The sequence below is a fragment of the Apostichopus japonicus genome, chromosome 15, assembly GCF_037975245.1.
Source record: "Apostichopus japonicus isolate 1M-3 chromosome 15, ASM3797524v1, whole genome shotgun sequence".
Lineage (NCBI taxonomy): Eukaryota > Metazoa > Echinodermata > Holothuroidea > Aspidochirotida > Stichopodidae > Apostichopus > Apostichopus japonicus.
In genome coordinates this window covers 5,325,294-5,345,242 of record NC_092575.1, presented here as the reverse complement: position 1 = coordinate 5,345,242, position 19,949 = coordinate 5,325,294, and the positions used below count along the sequence as shown (strand labels likewise).

Here is a 19,949-nt window from a genome sequence, read left to right as displayed (position 1 = left end):
CATGGTATGTGTTAATTTGAAGTGACAACTCAAGTTAATGTCTATGTCTGGGCTTAAATATACATGTGTTTTGTATTGAAAGCAAGTCTTTGAATTAAAATTTTCCAATATTTTATTTCATATTTCACACGAAAAAATAGCACACCTTACATAAGGCCTATTCTTAGTATATACAGTACAGTACAGTACATACAGTACAGAGTATATAGTATAGTGTGTTGGGTACTGATTTCATTTTGAAGTCATGGTATGTGATAATTTCAAGTGACAACTCAAGTTAATGTCTATGTCTGAGCTTGCATATATGTGTTTTGTATTGAAAGCAAGTCTTTGAATTAAAATTTTCCAACCTTTACTTTATATTTCACACAAAAAACTAGCAGACCTGACATTATTCTTAGTATATACAGTACAGGTACATACAGTTCATACAGAACATATACAGTACAATATAGTGTGTTGGGTACTGATTTCATGTTGTACAGTACAGTACATACGGTGACATCCCTATGTTCCGACGTCTCTATGTTCCGACGTCTCTTTGTTCCGACGTCTCTTTGTTCCGACAATTTGTTTGGACTTTATAATTTTTTTTGACCAAAATTTTTACGGACCCAATTTTTTGGGGGAGACTCAATCTTTTTGGATGCTCCAAAAAAGAAAGGGCCCAAAGTTTGTTATGACCCAAAAAGTGCTTGTGACCGAAAATTGCTTGTGACCCGAAATTTAATTGTTTGTACTCAAATTTTTTGGGACCAAAATTAGTTTGGTCAAAAAAAATTTTGGTCCGAAAAAAGTTGGTTCAAAAAAAATATGGTCATAAAAAAATTTGGTCTAAAATAATTTTGGACCAATGAAAATTGAGCCCGAAAAATTGTCGGAACATAGAGAAGTCGGAACATAGAGATGTCGGAACAGAGACGTCAGAACATAGAGATGTAACCGTACATACAGTATACAGTACACTACATACAGTACAGTATGTGTGTTGGGTACTGATTTCATGTTGTAGTCCTGGGTATGTGATAATTTCAAGTGACAACTCAAGTTAATGTCTATGTCTGAGCTTGAATATACATGTGTTTTGTATTGAAAGCAAGTCTTTGAATTCAAATTTCCCAATTTTTACTTCATATTTTACACAAAAAAATAGCAGACCTTACATTAGGCCTATTCTTAGTATATACAGTACAGTACATACAGTACAGTATATACAGTATATAGTATAGTGTGTTGGGTACTGATTTCATTTTGAAGTCATGGTATGTGTTAATTTGAAGTGACAACTCAAGTTAATGTCTATGTCTGGGCTTAAATATACATGTGTTTTGTATTGAAAGCAAGTCTTTGAATTAAAATTTTCCAATATTTTATTTCATATTTCACACGAAAAAATAGCACACCTTACATAAGGCCTATTCTTAGTATATACAGTACAGTACATACAGTACAGTATATACAGTATATAGTATAGTGTGTTGGGTACTGATTTCATTTTGAAGTCATGGTATGTGTTAATTTGAAGTGACAACTCAAGTTAATGTCTATGTCTGGGCTTAAATATACATGTGTTTTGTATTGAAAGCAAGTCTTTGAATTAAAATTTTCACTTCATATTTCACAGAAAAAAACTAGCAGACCTTACATAAGGCCTATTCTTAGTATATACAGTACAGTACAGTACATACAGTACAGTATATACAGTATATAGTATAGTGTGTTGGGTACTGATTTCATTTTGAAGTCATGGTATGTGATAATTTCAAGTGACAACTCAAGTTAATGTCTTTGTCTGAGCTTAAATATACATGTGTTTTGTATTGAAAGCAAGTCTTTGAATTCAAATTTTCCAATTTTCACTTCATATTTCACAAAAAAAGACTAGCTGACCTTACATTAGGCCTATTCTTAGTATATACAGTACAGTACATACAGTACAGTATATACAGTATATAGTATAGTGTGTTGGGTACTGATTTCATTTTGAAGTCATGGTATGTGTTAATTTGAAGTGACAACTCAAGTTAATGTTTATGTCTGGGCTTAAATATACATGTCTTTTGTATTGAAAGCAAGTCTTTGAATTAAAATTTTCCAATATTTTATTTCATATTTCACACGAAAAAATAGCACACCTTACATAAGGCCTATTCTTAGTATATACAGTACAGTACATACAGTACAGTATATACAGTATATAGTATAGTGTGTTGGGTACTGATTTCATTTTGAAGTCATGGTATGTGTTAATTTGAAGTGACAACTCAAGTTAATGTCTATGTCTGGGCTTAAATATACATGTCTTTTGTATTGAAAGCAAGTCTTTGAATTAAAATTTTCAAATTTTCACTTCATATTTCACAGAAAAAACTAGCAGACCTTACATAAGGCCTATTCTTAGTATATACAGTACAGTACAGTACATACAGTACAGTATATACAGTATATAGTATAGTGTGTTGGGTACTGATTTCATTTTGAAGTCATGGTATGTGTTAATTTGAAGTGACAACTCAAGTTAATGTTTATGTCTGGGCTTAAATATACATGTGTTTTGTATTGAAAGCAAGTCTTTGAATTAAAATTTTCCAATATTTTACTTCATATTTTACACAAAAAAATAGCAGACCTTACATAAGGCCTATTCTTAGTATATACAGTACAGTACATACAGTACAGTATATACAGTATATAGTATAGTGTGTTGGGTACTGATTTCATTTTGAAGTCATGGTATGTGTTAATTTGAAGTGACAACTCAAGTTAATGTCTATGTCTGGGCTTACATTATGTGTTTTGTATTGAAAGCAAGTCTTTGAATTAAAATTTTCACTTCATATTTCACAGAAAAAAACTAGCAGACCTTACATAAGGCCTATTCTTAGTATATACAGTACAGTACAGTACATACAGTACAGTATATACAGTATATAGTATAGTGTGTTGGGTACTGATTTCATTTTGAAGTCATGGTATGTGATAATTTCAAGTGACAACTCAAGTTAATGTCTTTGTCTGAGCTTAAATATACATGTGTTTTGTTTTGAAAGCAAGTCTTTGAATTAAAATTTTCCAATATTTCACTTCATATTTCACAGAAAAAACTAGCAGACCTTACATTAGGCCTATTCTTAGTATATACAGTACAGTACATACAGTACAGTATATACAGTATATAGTATAGTGTGTTGGGTACTGATTTCATTTTGAAGTCATGGTATGTGTTAATTTCAAGTGACAACTCAAGTTAATGTCTTTGTCTGGGCTTAAATATACATGTCTTTTGTATTGAAAGCAAGTCTTTGAATTAAAATTTTCCAATATTTTATTTCATATTTCACACGAAAAAATAGCACACCTTACATAAGGCCTATTCTTAGTATATACAGTACAGTACATACAGTACAGTATATACAGTATATAGTATAGTGTGTTGGGTACTGATTTCATTTTGAAGTCATGGTATGTGTTAATTTGAAGTGACAACTCAAGTTAATGTCTATGTCTGGGCTTAAATATACATGTCTTTTGTATTGAAAGCAAGTCTTTGAATTAAAATTTTCAAATTTTCACTTCATATTTCACAGAAAAAAACTAGCAGACCTTACATAAGGCCTATTCTTAGTATATACAGTACAGTACAGTACATACAGTACAGTATATACAGTATATAGTATAGTGTGTTGGGTACTGATTTCATTTTGAAGTCATGGTATGTGATAATTTCAAGTGACAACTCAAGTTAATGTCTTTGTCTGAGCTTAAATATACATGTGTTTTGTATTGAAAGCAAGTCTTTGAATTCAAATTTTCCAATTTTCACTTCATATTTCACAAAAAAAGACTAGCTGACCTTACATTAGGCCTATTCTTAGTATATACAGTACAGTACATACAGTACAGTATATACAGTATATAGTATAGTGTGTTGGGTACTGATTTCATTTTGAAGTCATGGTATGTGTTAATTTGAAGTGACAACTCAAGTTAATGTTTATGTCTGGGCTTAAATATACATGTGTTTTGTATTGAAAGCAAGTCTTTGAATTAAAATTTTCCAATATTTTATTTCATATTTCACACGAAAAAATAGCACACCTTACATAAGGCCTATTCATAGTATATACAGTACAGTACATACAGTACAGTATATACAGTATATAGTATAGTGTGTTGGGTACTGATTTCATTTTGAAGTCATGGTATGTGTTAATTTGAAGTGACAACTCAAGTTAATGTCTATGTCTGGGCTTAAATATACATGTCTTTTGTATTGAAAGCAAGTCTTTGAATTAAAATTTTCAAATTTTCACTTCATATTTCACAGAAAAAAACTAGCAGACCTTACATAAGGCCTATTCTTAGTATATACAGTACAGTACAGTACAGTACATACAGTACAGTATATACAGTATATAGTATAGTGTGTTGGGTACTGATTTCATTTTGAAGTCATGGTATGTGTTAATTTCAAGTGACAACTCAAGTTAATGTTTATGTCTGGGCTTAAATATACATGTGTTTTGTATTGAAAGCAAGTCTTTGAATTAAAATTTTCCAATATTTTACTTCATATTTTACACAAAAAAATAGCAGACCTTACATTAGGCCTATTCTTAGTATATACAGTACAGTACATACAGTACAGTATATACAGTATATAGTATAGTGTGTTGGGTACTGATTTCATTTTGAAGTCATGGTATGTGTTAATTTCAAGTGACAACTCAAGTTAATGTCTTTGTCTGGGCTTAAATATACATGTGTTTTGTATTGAAAGCAAGTCTTTGAATTAAAATTTTCCAATTTTCACTTCATATTTCACAGAAAAAAACTAGCTGACCTTACATTAGGCCTATTCTTAGTATATACACTTACAGTACATACAGTACAGTATATACAGTATATAGTATAGTGTGTTGGGTACTGATTTCATTTTGAAGTCATGGTATGTGTTAATTTCAAGTGACAACTCAAGTTAATGTCTTTGTCTGAGCTTAAATATACATGTGTTTTGTATTGAAAGCAAGTCTTTGAATTCAAATTTTCAAATTTTCACTTCATATTTCACAGAAAAAACTAGCAGACCTTACATTAGGCCTATTCTTAGTATATACAGTACATACAGTACAGTATATACAGTATATAGTATAGTGTGTTGGGTACTGATTTCATTTTGAAGTCATGGTATGTGTTAATTTGAAGTGACAACTCAAGTTAATGTCTATGTCTGGGCTTAAATATACATGTGTTTTGTATTGAAAGCAAGTCTTTGAATTCAAATTTTCCAATATTTCACTTCATATTTCACAGAAAAAACTAGCAGACCTTACATTAGGCCTATTCTTAGTATATACAGTACAGTACATACAGTACAGTATATACAGTATATAGTATAGTGTGTTGGGTACTGATTTCATTTTGAAGTCATGGTATGTGTTAATTTGAAGTGACAACTCAAGTTAATGTCTATGTCTGGGCTTAAATATACGGGTACACGTTGTCAGTCCGACACGTTTTCAGTCCGAAAATATAATACACGTTTTCAGTCCGAAAAAACGAGTTTTCAGTCCGACAAGTTTTCAGTCCGAAAATAAAATACACGTTCTCAGTCCGGAAAAAACGAGTTTTCAGTCCGACACGTTTTCAGTCCGAAAATAAAATTCACGTTTTCAGTCCGAAAATAAAATTCACGTTTTCAGTCCGAAAATGAAATACACGTTTTCAGTCCGAAAATGAGAAACACGTTTTCAGTTAGGGAATGAAAGCAGTTTTAATGCCATACTATCACCAATAAACGAACTGATAGTAAAAAAATCGATTGAATCTTTTGTATTAAGTCTCACATCACCAGCCTCAACAAAGACTTGGGACCCCTTAACAACTATCAGTTCTACAAACATATATAATCCGTTCTTCGCTCCTTAATCAGCTTTCTGTATAGTCATGGTTTGTTTGGTTCTAATTCCATCAATGCAATTTACACTTTAAACCTAGCGTCATACTTTCATTGTGTTTCATTTTGTACTTTTCATTCAACTACCAATATTGCTGACGAAGGTCCCAGGGGGACCGAAAATTCCAATATATTTTTTAAAACTTAACTCCTTATTTGTCAATTATGAGTAAATACGAAAGATTCAATCGATATCTTTACTATCAGTTCGGGATTTCACATTTTATTTGTGATATTATGGCATTAAAACTGCTTTCACTCCCCAACTGAAAACATTTTCGGACTGAAAACGTGTATTTTATTTTCGGACTGAAAACGTGTATTTCATTTTCGGACTGAAAACGTGTATTTCTTTTTCGGACTGAAAACGTGTGTTTTATTTTCGGATTGAAAACTTGTCGGACTGAAAACTTGTCGGACTGAGGGGTGTACCCCAAATATACATGTGTTTTGTATTGAAAGCAAGTCTTTGAATTCAAATTTTCCAACTTTTTATTTCATATTTCACACGAAAAAATAGCACACCCTACATAAGGCCTATTCTTAGTATATACAGTACAGTACATACAGTACAGTATATACAGTATAGTCTGTTGGGTACTGATTTCATTTTGAAGTCATGGTATGTGATAATTTCAAGTGACAACTCAAGTTAATGTCTTTGTCTGAGCTTAAATATACATGTGTTATGTATTGAAAGCAAGTCTTTCAATTAAAATTTTCCAATTTATAATTCATATTTCACAGAAAAAACTAGCAGACCTTACATTAGGCTTATTGTGAGTATATACAGTACACTACCTACAGTTCAGTATGTGTGTTGGGTACCGATTTCATGTTGTAGTCCTGGGTATGTGATAATTTCAAGTGACAACTCAAGTTAATGTCTATGTCTGGGCTTAAATATACATGTGTTTTGTATTGAAAGCAAGTCTTTGAATTCAAATTTTCAAATTTTCACTTCATTTTTCACAGAAAAAAACAGCAGACCTTACATTAGGCCTATTCTTAGTATATACAGTACAGTACATACAGTATATATAGTATATAGTATAGTGTGTTGGGTACTGATTTCATTTTGAAGTCATGGTATGTGATAATTTCAAGTGACAACTCAAGTTAATGTCTTTGTCTGAGTTTAAATATACATGTGTTTTGTATTGAAAGCAAGTCTTTGAATTCAAATTTTCAAATTTTCACTTCATTTTTCACAGAAAAAAACAGCAGACCTTACATTAGGCCTATTCTTAGTATATACAGTACAGTACATACAGTATATATAGTATATAGTATAGTGTGTTGGGTACTGATTTCATTTTGAAGTCATGGTATGTGATAATTTCAAGTGACAACTCAAGTTAATGTCTTTGTCTGAGTTTAAATATACATGTGTTTTGTATTGAAAGCAAGTCTTTGAATTCAAATTTTCAAATTTTCACTTCATTTTTCACAGAAAAAAACAGCAGACCTTACATTAGGCCTATTCTGAGTATATACAGTACAGTACATACAGTACATACAGTACAGTATATAGTATAGTGTGTTGGGTACCGATTTCATGTTGTAGTCCTGGTATGTGATAATCATGTAGACCTTCAGTCTTGCTGCCCTTCGGTCTCATGGCCTGTAACGGCTATTTGGTAGCATGTAGATGTCGTGTTCCAATAATTCTATCACACTTTTGGGAATGCGTTTCCCAGGAACCAAATAGACAAATGTATTAAACTTAGGTAAATCATACTTCATTGGGTTTTTTTAATATTCCCATTCAAATTACTTTTTGTCTAGTAATTATATTTTTTCTGTACATTGTGTTCTGTTCTTGACCACTATGCTAGCAACAAGGTAACAATTGCTATTGAGCCTATTGTTTGTGTATATAAGAGTAGCCCAGACTTGAAACTGTTTATACAGTATATAGTTCATCCCTACACTGCAGGTAGCTGTACTGTACATACAATACCTGTGTACAAATGTAGCGCATGTACATTCAACCAGGGAGTTGTTATGGAACAACAACTCCCTGATTCAACAGTGGAGTATACATGCAGTGAGATGCCATTGATATCTCTCAGGTATGCATTGCACAGCTTGATAATACCAGTGAGTTGTTCCATTAACAACTCCCTGATAAGAGCCCTCATCAAGGTCATAGGTGTAACAAAAAGGACAGTGTGCCCACAGTTCTGTCTGTCTCTTGTTTATTGTTCAATGAACTGAAAGCTGCTAACATTTTGGAGGCTTATGGCTTGTTTCACAGTCACAGATTCACAGTACACATGGAAATATAATACTAATAGCAGAGGAAAGGTTGCTCCTTTGCTGAAAAAGTTTTGAATGGTCTTGCAGTACTGTTTACCTCAAAAGTGTTGAACAGGCACAAAATTAGAATTGAAGTATTATCTCGCGGTTTTCATTTATACCAACTTTGATTTTGGATAAGTTTTGTTTGAAACAGTTAGGTTCATTGGTCAAATTTGTTTCACACTAGTCTCTAGGATATATTTTGTCAGTGTCCTGTCTTGCAGACTCCAGTCATTCAACTTATATAATAATAAATAAATACAATGCTTGATATACAGTAGCGCTATTCCAAATATGATCATAGAGCTTAGACTCAATTGCAATTTTGTTGGTATTGTATATTGACTTGGAAAAAGTGTGAAAGTCAAGTAAATACAACCACCCCCCCCCCTCCTTCTTGTATCCAAGAACTGGTGCAGTATTCAATGTGGTATGTACATTCTGTAGGTGTGTCAGGCATAATTCATATAAATTGGAGGGAAAATATGAGCGGTCCCTATCAGTTACTTTATTGGTCACTATATGTTGGATTCAAAGTACATACTTTATGAAAACTTTAAATTGGTTCAAGCAAATTGCACAAGAGTCAATTCTTAGGCATGTTACAAAATAAATGCTAAAAGAAATTGTGTCAAATTGAAATACCTGCTGTTTTGCACTTAAAGTTAGCATGCCTACACTAAACTAACTAACACTGAAAATTACCTGCTTGTATCTGTCATACTGAACAAATTCTATCCTTTTTCAAAATGTATACACAATCTACAGTTTAGAGTGTAAGCTCACAGCAAGGACACATGCTACTGAATTTGGTTAACACATAACAAGAAGAAAAGCTTTCAGCAGTGCAGGCTACTTTTCAGTCAGACTACAGTTCACAATGACAGCAGCTAGATTGTATGAAACTTGTAGCTACGGCATGGTGCTCATACAGCAGATCTTTCTAATAGGGTTTAATTTTTAAGAATTTGTTGCATTTAACCACATCATAATATATTTGTAATGTCACAAAGGAGGACATTTTAAAAATAAACAAAACATCACCCCTGTATCGATATTCTTTGAAAAGTGTAATGAACAGTTTTGCTTTGGCAGAGCAGAAAGCTTTATCATACCAAATCTGATCAGGCAGGTGTGGTGGGAGAACCATCCCACTTGTTGGGTTAGAAGGGCATCCCGCAGAATAGCTAGAACAGCACACTATATATACAGTAGGCTGCTGTTGGTGAGTAACTGATCTCTCTATATTTTCATGAAAGTCAATGGTTATATCATGCAGCAGAGGTCCGATTGCATACAAATTTGCAACGTCACCAGTTTGCTCTTTCTATTGGTTAAATTTTCGGGCAAATCTTTAAACCCCCTCCCCCCCTCTCCTCAAATCAAAGTGGGTTCTATACGTGCACATGCCCACCATGCAGCACAGTGGTGAACGTGGTTTTCATTACTGAAAATCCTTATTAGTTTTTGTAATAAATCATTTGTAATCATTGCCCAGCTCAAATGAAGGATAATAGCTTTACTTAATACATACATGATATGTAATTAATAACCATTAAATCAAGGAAAACGCCCCTCCTCCTCCCACTCTCCCCTCCCCATTCACACACTATGCACTGCTATCTGACTTCAAATATGGTTCAATCAAGAACGAAAAAACTTTGAGTTTCAAGATTGGAAAACTGTCTGTCAGTTCAATCGACATGAAAACTACCTTTCGTTGTATGGTCCAGTCTTTGCATGTGTTGCATATTGTCTCTTTGTTACTTAATTCCCATAACAAAGACCTTCCGTAGCCTGCATTTCAGGGATATATTTTACAATTTACACCATCAGTATTTCACTGTTAAATATTCCAACCTCTAACACCACTTAGTTATTTATTGCCACACAAGCTTGTGATCAAGTCTCCCTTCATTTCATGTAAGAATTATCTGAGAGTTATTAGTTTCCATTGCTTCCCCTCAGTGAACCCTATGATCCCATTATGTATCATCACAAGGACATTGTGTCATTATTGTCATCACTTCTGAAATCTATACCAAATTGTACTGACCTGTTTATCTTAAATCTTATTTAAATTTTAGCCTAGCCATTGACAAAACAGCTTAATTTATTGTGAGGTAAAGTGTCTCGCCATCCCCATACATAGACCACTTTGAAAAGATTAATTTCAGGGTTAAAGCAGCATTTTGCGTCCTTTTCTATGATTTTTCTCAACCTCACTGACTCCACTATGCCATAACGACATACATAACTAGCTTATCAATTTATATTTTACTTCAAATGGTGGCATGAAAGTCGAAAAAATTGCAACTTTCAACTTTGTTGTTCTCCAAGATATTTTCCGTTGGGAACCCAATAAACCTCGCCCATAATATGAATATTTAAACACTACGAACGTCATTGACAGATACGTAATATAACACCACGCTTGATTTGTGTACAGTCTATATGGCAGTTGTACCAGAGAGTTGCATAACAACTCCCTGGTTGTACCAACGCAAAGTCTTGAATCTATTTTTAGCAACGGCTCATAACTAAACCTGCATCTCTGATTGGTTGAATTCAAACTAGTGGGTTTGGGAACTGAATGCGATTAATTTTGTATGTGGAATACTCGCCAATTAACGTTTTTGGCAGGGAAAAACTTGGCTAATATCTTAATTTGATGTTTTGTGATTTGATGTATGTAAAAAACTCGATGGACATGTCAAAAAAGTAGAAAACGGCGACCAAACGCAAAACGCTCATGAATAAACATACTATTCACTGATTGGTGGAATTCAAACTAGTGGATTTGGAGATATGAAAACTTTGTCGAGGACACTTTTACTCGTTATCGACATAAATCGTTAATTACTCGCTAATTAACGCTCTTGGCAGGGTGACACTTGGATGGTATCTTAGTTTGCTGTTTTATGATTGATACATCTAAAAAAATCGATGCACATGTTAAAAAGGTGGAAAAAAGCGACCCAACGCAAAATGCTGCTTTAATAACTGTATTGGTCAAACTCTCACACAGCTTGCATTGGGCTGATCATTATGACACGTTCGTTGAACTTTGAGATGAGGAGGACTTGTAGCAATATAGTCCTAGCCATTGCAGTAGGTGGGGTCTTAGTTTGTAAAAGGGTCCTCATTTTGCAGATGATAGGGTCTTAGCTTTGTAGGGGTTACATCTCTATGTTCTGACGTCTCTATGTTGCAACATCTCTATGTTCCGACAATTTTTTTTGACCAAAATTCTTGACCAACATGTTTTCGGACCAAGTTTTTTCGGACCAAAATATTTTTATGACCCAACATTTTTTTTCACTCTAAAATTTTTCATGACCAAATTTTTTTTCGGACAAGCACTATTTGGGTCATAACAAACTTTGGGCCCTTTTTTTTGGTGAAAACAAAATTGGTGGGTCCTAACAAGTCACGTCAGAAAAAATGTTGGTCCCAAAAAACATGAGTACCCCAAAAAAATTGAGTCCCAAAAAATTAAGTCCCCCCAAAAAATTGGGTCCGAAAAATTGGGTACGAAAAAATGTTGGTAAAAAAAATTAGTCCAAAAAAATTATCGGAACGTATTCCTCTGAACATAGAGACTTCGGAACATAGAGACGTCGGAACATAGGGATGTCACCTTTTTTGCAGGTCTTAGGTCTTTGTAGACACCCCAATTTTCAATGTTAACCATTACAGTGTCCCTCTTTTTGCTTTTTGCTTTTTGCTTTTTTGCAAGCACATGCTGGCCACTATAGCCACTATGGCCACTATAGTGTCCCAGTAAATAGTCTTTCCAGACAAAAAGTAAGATCTGCATAACACACATGCTGGCCACTATAGCTACTATGGCCACTATAGTGTCCCAGTAAATAGTCTTACCAGACAAAAAGGTAAGATCTGCTTTTGATAGGAGTATATCACTTAATACTGACTTGGCTTAAATTCCTAACTTTTAAGTACCTGCACATGTCTTAATATCAAACAATATGCTCCATATCTGGATTATTTCTTTACTGAAATGTGAAGACGCAATGACAATTGGGGTTCAAACCAATAGCCTTCTCTCCCAATGATAATTTTTATTTCTATTTTGATAAAAACTGTTCTGAACTGCTAATTCATTCATCATAAAACTTGATTGCTGTTTCAGGAGCATTAATTTAGGTAATAACTATATCTACTATACCAAACTTGTTGTGTAAATACATTGCTTTTGTTTCTTTTGATCCTCCATCTATGTACAGGACACAATGAACTGAACAGCAATAAAGACCTTCCAACTGAATACATTGAGCTGGTCATCTGTTGCTTGGAGCTCAATAATGGAAGCAGCTCCCTGGTGGAAGCCATTCCCAAAAAGATGGAAATTTATTTTGCTCCATGGAAGCTGTTTGACTGGTTTAAAGAAGCATGAGGCATTGTAGGCATGTGTAGCTGAAAATCATCCATATGACTTAGCCACCATATATGGGCAAAAATAACTACTTGGAACAGTTACAAAGTCATTTATTTGAGCTGGATGAGAGTGGCTATGGACGGCCATTACCACAAAAACAAGAACAAAAAGTAAATTACATTACATTACACATTACAGAAATTTTCTCCATAGAAAAGAAAATTTCTTCATAAAAACAATTACGTGGATATCAAAAATAAATTTACTCCATCAAATATAAATTTACTAAATCACATCAAAACTTACTGTACTCTTCAAAAAGAAATTTTCTTCATCAAAGATAAATTTACTCTATGGAAACTAAGTTCACCTCACACATATTAGATCTACCCCGTCCAATATAAACTCATAGCTCATCCCGTCCTAACCAAAAAAAATCCCCCAATTAATTTATTGGGAATCAGGACAATGTATCTGTTGGAAAAGATATTTGACCCATTATTGTACAAACTGATACAGATGATATTGGAAGAGACTCTTCATGTTGGAAGAGAAGAGATGCAGATGGTGGCATATCGATAACCTATTGCAGGTCTCTCAGGACTGAATAAATTAATGAATTAAAGGTGAAGGGATTGGGGAAAACTGCTTATTATTTCTCAATCTATAGCATTACTAATAAACTGAGGTATTAGTAAACTATGGAAGATGGTGCAAATGAAGTTGTTTTGTGCCAAAATTTAAAATTGATATTTTTTATATAGACATATGTCTCTCATTGTGGTACAAATATTTCAATTGGACCATAACCTTTATCCCCTGTCATTTTTGCATATATATGTCATTCATATTAATGAGTGATTAATGTCCGATGATAACATATTGAAAGATCGTCACATGACATAGTTATATTTTTGCCTAATGTATATGGTCCTTTTCCTACAGCATGTATTATGTGGTGCAAAGGAACTTTTGAACAAATTATATGTCAGTAGGATTATGCATATTATTAAACTAGTGGGCAGAGCTTAGTCAACATCATACAGTTGAATGAATGCAAAGCTGAAAGTTTGATTGCTATAACTGTGTTAGTAAGACTAGTAAATATTGGGTATTGAGGTGAGCAGGGAGGGGCTTTGGGGACAGGCAGGGGATTAAATTGAGTGCAGGTTTTCACTATATATTTTGCTGTAGATGACAACACCATTGGTGTAGTCTTGCCCATTCTTTGTTGTTGTTCATATCAGTTTATATTTTGAGATGTAGTACTTTATTTTATTAAATGTTTTAATGTTCAATATCAGTTTATATTTGAGATGTGCTTTTGTTATTAAATGTTTTAATGTTCATATCAGTTTATATTTTGAGATGTAGTGCTTTTTTCCATTAAATGTTTTGATGTTCATATCAGTTTAGATTTTGATATTTTGAAATGGTAGTCCTTTTTTTATTCAATGTTAATTAAAACAAGACCAATGTCCTGTGTTCATGTGTAACACTGTACTTCTTTCATTCTATTTAACCTTTGTAAACTATTTGGAAGAGATAAACCAACGTAAAGCAACCTGAAATATTTGTTGTGTATGATCTTTTTCTTGGTTTTTCTTTTGCTTTGCTCAAGAAGAATTTGAAGGCACAAACATGGTTTATGTGTCGTAAACCTTTATACAACTCCTTTTATATTAACATCTTTGCTAAGCAATTCGCTTCGAATATATTATCGTGAGTATACGAGAGCATTGTGTGGACCGTCCACAAATCTTATACACGTGATCTTGAATTATTAAATAAGCCTAACCAAAACTATTTGAAGGTGTCAGAAATTTATCATGCGAGGGAGGAAGTCAAAATGGCGCTGCTATCGACACGAAAAAAAAATTCCATGTAAAATGTCTTTTATAAAGGTTCTGTAAATTTCACATTGTTCTCTGCTTCCTGCTCTACGCTGTTAGAGAGTTACAACATAACTTATTCCTATATTTAAAAAGGTAGCAAACATAACACGTGACAATGTCGAAGAGGATAGTTATTCAACCACCATGACAGCAGTATCGCTAACAACCAACACAAACGACATTGCACAGCCGCATATAAGTATATATAGTACTGCAAATGTTCAATCTTGAAATTTATGATGTACAATTTTTTTTATTTTTTGACAGTCTTTGATCAATAATAAGCTTGCAAAATGACAGAAATGGAATGCATGCAATGTTTTCCTAAATGTTGATGATAAATACAGTGATCATTGTTTGTATATTTTTTCGTTACACCTTTTTTAGTATTTATTGCTTCAAAATGTGCCTGAAAGTTTGCAACCAACCAAATATGCATGTGCATTAACGTGTTCGTGGCAGGTCTGCTGCATTGGCCCCTTAAAGCACGCTATCGTTAGGGAAGTTTCGTAAAGATTTCAAAAAAGTACTAATTCCTGGAGGTCTGGACTCTCCAAATTGTTTTCAGACATTCTAAGTAAAGCATACCTTTAACCTTCTTTTTTTTCTTGCCCCATCTAAACATAAAGGCCTATATAAATAAACAAACAATCAACAATACTTCGAATTTCGAGTAGATATAAAAGATGTCTTGAAATTCAAATGATGTTGTCAACATGAAAATCGATGTTTACTTGGTGTTTTTTCTAAAAGCTTATGTTTGTACCTTCATATAGTTATATAACAGGCACACTCAATCTTCATTGTTCGCATCGAAAATAAAGAATGAAGTAACACTTTCTGGGGGAGGGGATTGATACCTTTTCAGTATATTTACTGCTTAAATTTGGGCAAAACCTTTTCCAACCACCTACAACCCCCCGCCCCCCCCCCCTCCCCGCTTCAGATGTTCTCTCTTACGATTCCCATTGTCCATTTCCTTTTTCATAGATTAGTCAGAGATAGATTTAAACAGTCCGTTTTTTGCACTGCCGATTTCTTTGATGAAGCCGTCAAGTGATATTCGAAGAAAGTATACTAATGGCCCAGGCTATATCATGCACGTATAGCGATGAATCGCACGTTAAAAGTCGAAAAATACCCATCGCAATATAATGTAGGATACAGAAAAGTATACTGCTTACTATAAATACCATTTCCAGATAACCAAACCCGTAATTGAAAATATTACACATTTATCAACTACTATAATTCACAACAAGAAGAATCTGGGAGGGACGCCCACCCATAAAATCTCGATATTCTACAGGAAGACTTAAACCGGTCAAATATGGGACTGTTAATATCCTTTATTAACCGAACTGGTAGATCTGTTTAATTCATGTATCATTGAGCATAAATAGATTCAAATTAAAAATAGATAACCCTCCCCCCCCCCCCCAAATCTTGGTCAAACTGACGATACTTGGAAAATTTGAGTGCGACAGTCTGAATTTCCGACTGTCGCACTCTCATTTTTCCGACTGTCGCACTCTAATTTTCACATATTCTTGTAATTTGTGAGTGAACTAAAATTTTCGGTCAAGATTGACCTTCAATCAGTCAATTTTACCACGTTTTCCTTGTCACATTGAGAAATTCTATCACGCGATCTTTATACTCCACCATACAAAACTTCGTATGATTTTGAATACTCCCACTTCGCTAGCTTCAAGTAAGTTCAAGATATACATTGTCTCTATGTATACAAAAAACGCTGATGCTAATCTACGGAAGCTTAAAAGTGCCATCAACATAACAAAAACTTTGGCCCATAATTTGACATTTTTCAGTAACAAGATAAAATGTTATCAAAAATCAGAAAATGTTGGATTGCTCAGTTGCTTTAACTGATCAATTGAACAATTTTCTGAAAAATGTTTAATTGATAACTTATCATTATCTCGTCAGTTTGACAATTTTCTGCAAAATTTCCGATCGTTCACTTCATTCCATCTGAGCAATTGAAACATTTTCTGCAAAATGTTCAATGTGTTTAATTGCCAACTTATCGTAACTCGTCAACTCAACATTTTTCTGCAAAATGTTTAATTGTTCACTTCATTCCGAATGATCAGTTGGAATGAAGTGAACAATTAAAACATTTCATGTGAGTAATAAATTTCCCCCACCCACCCCCCCCCCCCAAAGAAAAAATATTAAGCGTGCCAATAAAAGCTCTGTATTTTTGGTAACTCACTTTGTCATCGAATATAATTTGTTGAAAATAAAAAGTTTTCCCCTTTGTTACATTAACATACCTTTTGTAGTCAGTAGTCTATAAAGCCTTCAAGCAGATAACTTTACTTAGTTGCTTACCTGCTTTGCTTAACCAGAGTGTTTATGTAAGTTTGTGAAGTGAGGGCCAGTGGTATTCAATATGTGAATGTTGGCGAGTAGAGCAGGGGGGGGGGGGGGGGTAGGAGAACAAACAACAGCCGGAATTTTATGGCTCCAAAACCTATCCAGTTGGAATTTCAGCCACTCCCCCCCCCCCCCCCGCCTAATGATCAGGCCTTAGCTACGTCCCTGATTTCATGGAATCATCACTCCGTCAAACAAGGGTCTGTTTATATCGTTTATTTTCCGAAGTTGTAGATCTGTCTATATCATGTGTCATTGAGCGTAGAAAAACTCAAATTCAATATAGATATATAAATGTTTCACTTAATCATCACTCCGTTAAACAAGGGTCAGCGTCTGTTTATATCCTTTATTTTCCGAAGTTGTAGATCTGTGTATTGAATGCATTGAAAGTAATCACATCGTATTAACGTCTTTTTTGTTGTTGTAACACAGTAATTTCAATTGGAATATATAATCGTAAGTGTATGAGCGGATTCTGTGGACCGTCCACATAATCTTATACACATTTCATTGTATTATTTATTGATTATAAACCAAAATTAGGGTTGAAAATTGATGAACTCTATTAATTCAAAAAAACTGTGTTCTAAGGAAGGACCCCGCACCAAATATCGGCAGATTCAGGAAGGAATCAACCCGTCAAATATAGTTCTGTTTTATATCCTTTAATTACTGATTACTAATTCGTAGATCTGTTTAAATCATGTATCATTGAGCATAGAAAGATTAATTTTAAAAACAGATAACTTTATCAAATATATATTTTTTGGCATGTCATACGGTTTACCTTTAGGTTAATATATTCTTAACAAAACTTTATTTAGGAACATTGGGGAGAAAAAATGAAAGCAAGCATCAACAATCCTCGTTACATGGGTTAGGATTATTATAGGAAACCCGAAAGAATAACCCTTATCCTTAACCCTTAATATTAGTATGATAATACTGTTGACCGTTCACATAATAATTGTCTTAAAAGCAGCTTGTTAAGAAAGATCACAACCTAAATATTTTCTTTTGGTCTATAGAATGTATTTGGATAGTAGTATTAACGTTTTTTTTTTTAGTAACACACGTAATCTCAATTGGAATATATAATCGTAAGTATATGAGCGTATTATGTGGACCGTCCACATAATCTGAGACACATGATATTGTATAACATATTGATTCTTAAGCAAAGCTCCTCTTGAATATATTCAGAAATGATCAGCTAATCTAATTAACACTGACAGCCTTCTGAACAAGGGCCAAACCCTCAAATCTCGAAATATTTCAGTTAATCATCACTCCGTCAAACAAGGGTCTGTTTATATCCTTTATTTTCTGAAGTTGTAGGTCTGTCTATATCATGTGTCATTGAGCATAGAAAAATTGGAATTAAAAATAGATAGCCATATCATATTAAATGAAAGTCGGCTTACCTACATTGTAATGAAACTTGATCTCAACTTTAATTGGGAACATTGGAAATGAACCACTCCTGTAAACTGACCTCAATGACCACCGGTGCACGGGTTATGATTGGCATTGGTGCCCCCCCCCCCCCCGCACCCTTACCCCCGACATAAAAAGAACAGTGAAAATAAAACTTACTATTACCCTTATCCTGTAAGATAATACTCATAACCATTCAAATATTAATTGTTTAAAACGAAGCTGTTAAGACAATAGTGTGTATTAGGATAGTAGTGTAACGTGAATGGTTTTTATACTCATCCGTAGTAAGCTGTGCATTGAACTACATAGCCAGCCATGTCATGAATATTTATAGTCAAGTGGTATGTAATTTAGGAGGGTTAAATGCTTATTGATGTGTTTTATAGTCTAATTAAGAGAGTTATGGGTTAAGTAAATCGGTATTACCAGTGAGTTTAATGTCTACGACATATCTGCATATGTTGAGGGGGATAATGTTGTTGTTGTTGTTCATGAAATAGTTAAAGAGATTTTACGTCACATGTTGTATTGTTTTATTGCTTAGTATATGTACCAGAGTGTCACCATTTGCACAGGTTTTGAAAATTAATCTACATTGTAAACTTGCATTCACATATACTAAATTCTTGTACGCATAGATTTTTTATTTTCTTGTAATTGTAATATGGCCCGGTCTCTTTTTACTACGATTAATTGATACACAAGCTAACCACGACATTTCCATAAAGGAACTTTTGACAGTATTCTCTGCTATGCTAATGGGCCCCCGGAATGCAACAGTAGTATTGACGTTTTTGTTTAATAACCCACGTCATCTCAATTGAAATATATAATCGTAATTGTATAATCGGTTTATGTGGATCGTCCACATTATATTATACGTATGATGTTGTATTGTTTATTGATTCTAAACCAAAACCGTATAATTGAAAATATTAAAAATTAATCAAGTACATTAATTCACAATAACGGTCTTCTGAATAAGGGCTACACACCCTCAAATCTCGACAGATTCAGTAAGGAATCAACCCGTCAAATATGGGTCTGTTTTATATCCTGTATTTACAGAACTCGTGATCTGTTTAAATCATGTGTATTGAATGTATTTAATATATTCATAATAGAAGTATAAACGTCTTTTTTTCTGTAACACACGTAATCTCAATTGGAATATATAATCGTAAGTGTACGAGCGGATTATGTGGACCGTCCACATAATCTTATACACATTTCATTATTTTTTATTGACTATAAACAAAAATTAGGGATTTAAATTTATCAACTATATTAATTCAAAATAACTGTGTTCTAAGGAAGGACCCCGCGCCAAATATCGACAGATTCAGTAAGGAATCAACCCGTCAAATATGGGTCTGTTTTATATCCTGTATTTACCGAACTCGTAGATCTGTTTAAATCATGTGTATTGAATGTATTTAATATATTCATATAGAAGTATTAACATTTTTTTTTCCTGTAACACACGTAATCTCAATTGGAATATATAATCGTAAGTGTACGAGCGGATTATGTGGACCGTCCACACAAT

The 19,949-nt window shown here is 33.6% G+C and overlaps 2 protein-coding genes across 34 annotated transcripts in view; one reads left to right on the top strand and one right to left on the bottom strand.

Moving 5' to 3' along the window:
* The window catches only part of LOC139980901 (uncharacterized), a 38,003-nt gene extending 23,773 nt beyond the window's left edge, over nucleotides 1-14,230 (top strand). For all 32 annotated transcript variants that reach the window (XR_011797725.1, XR_011797724.1, XR_011797719.1 and 29 more), the window contains one exon: nucleotides 12,508-14,230. The gene's annotated coding sequence lies outside the window, so the exon portion shown is untranslated. The remainder of the gene's footprint in view (nucleotides 1-12,507) is intronic.
* The window catches only part of LOC139981440 (ras-related protein Rab-24-like), a 72,437-nt gene that overhangs the window by 30,294 nt on the left and 22,194 nt on the right, over nucleotides 1-19,949 (bottom strand). The window lies entirely within an intron of this gene.